The following is a 1,493-nucleotide window of genomic DNA, read 5'->3' on the forward strand; positions in this document are numbered from 1 at the left end:
GGTAATCCCAATCTATGAGAGTAAAAAGGCATCCACAGCAGGCTTTTTATCCAGCCGGCTTCTTTGAGACCCTTTATGGGTTTGAGGTCTACAAAGTATACACTAAAATACCCATACTTCAAAAAGCAATAAGGCAAATAGTATAATCATTATTCCCAAAGTTACAATGGTAGTGTCGGCATACATAGTATAATTTAGTTACAATGTGTGGTACTGTTTCTATTATATAACCATATTAACTGTTTATTTCCTACATAATTATATATTCAGCTGGGTTTCAGTTGAACACAAAACCATCCTTGTACCACCACTGATAGTTGGCAATAGCTCTTTGATAGCAGTTTTTATTCTGCTGTAGAAATGATCCTTGAACTGAAAAAAAGTCCACAATCCAATATCCAGTCATTAAACACTATCATATTTGTGAAGAGCTTCTTCCAACTTCTGGGTCACTTTTTGGAAAAATATTATCTGTTGTTGTAAGAAAATTGTTTTAAGAAATGCTGCATCTTTGATTTAAAGTCTCTTACTCAAATTTGATGGAAGTGGTGAATTTCAGCCAAAGTGGTAAAGGAAATAGTGTTACAATGATCTTGAATGCCATCAGCTTTTTGGACCTCCATCTTCCCTTCTTCCACGTGTTGCCTACTCTCGTTTACTTTGGTAAGAGCTCCTTTCTGGATGTGGATGATGTCTGGGAAGTTGGCTAGGTGGCTCTGATACAGCGCTAACAGGTCCATGACCGGGTCCAGGTCCTGCCTGGGTTGCTCGGCAAACAGCTTACCGATGGCGTCGTAGGCATCTCGGGTGAAGGCGATGGCCTGATTCAGGCCTGCGGAGAAGGCCTGCTGGTCCAGCTCTAAGGCCTGGCTGAGGCCACGGAAGGATTGGCCCACCTTCTGATACTCCTTCTTGAAGCCGGTCACCTGCTTGCGCGCGAACTCGTTGGCCGTGTGGTTGAGCTGCAGTGCACTGTCGTCCATCTTGTTGGTGAAGCTCTTGAAGCCATCGATCTTGCTCTCCACCTCCTGCAGGTCCAGGGCGGCTGCGGGGGGGCGGGGGGGAGCGTGCTCAGCGTCAGGAAGAAGTTGGCGCCCACTATCTCATCCTTCTCCGCCTTTCTCTTGCTTGCCCTGCTTCTAAGCCTTCTTGTCCGTGCTGCTCGGGCACATCAGAAAGTGCTGGAAGACGTCGCACTGAGCCAGCACCGGGTGGCTGGCCATGTGGTTCACCAGATCAGGCCCTTCCTGCTCTTGGAAATGAAGTCCTCCTCGAAGCGGCCAGTGGCCTGTTTCTCCGGCAGGTGGGGCACCGAGATGATGGGGAACTTCTTGGCCAGGCGCGCGTACAGTCAGTCGAAGTACTTGTAGCACCGGTGCACCGGGACCTGCACGTGCGTGGGTACCAGCTTGTAGGAGATGTAACTCTTCATGCCCTTGAACTTGGTCTGCTTGGTGGGGTCGTCGATGGTGCACTGGAACGGGTAGGGGGTG

The 1,493-nt window shown here is 48.8% G+C and overlaps 1 pseudogene; it reads right to left on the reverse strand.

Moving 5' to 3' along the window:
• Window positions 1-284: 284 nt before the first annotated feature.
• On the reverse strand, window positions 285-1,489 carry LOC102499441 (sorting nexin-18-like; annotated as a pseudogene).
• Window positions 1,490-1,493: the final 4 nt, after the last annotated feature.

This window comes from Tupaia chinensis, unplaced genomic scaffold (assembly GCF_000334495.1).
Source record: "Tupaia chinensis unplaced genomic scaffold, TupChi_1.0 Scaffold143542_1, whole genome shotgun sequence".
Taxonomy (NCBI): Eukaryota; Metazoa; Chordata; class Mammalia; order Scandentia; family Tupaiidae; genus Tupaia; species Tupaia belangeri.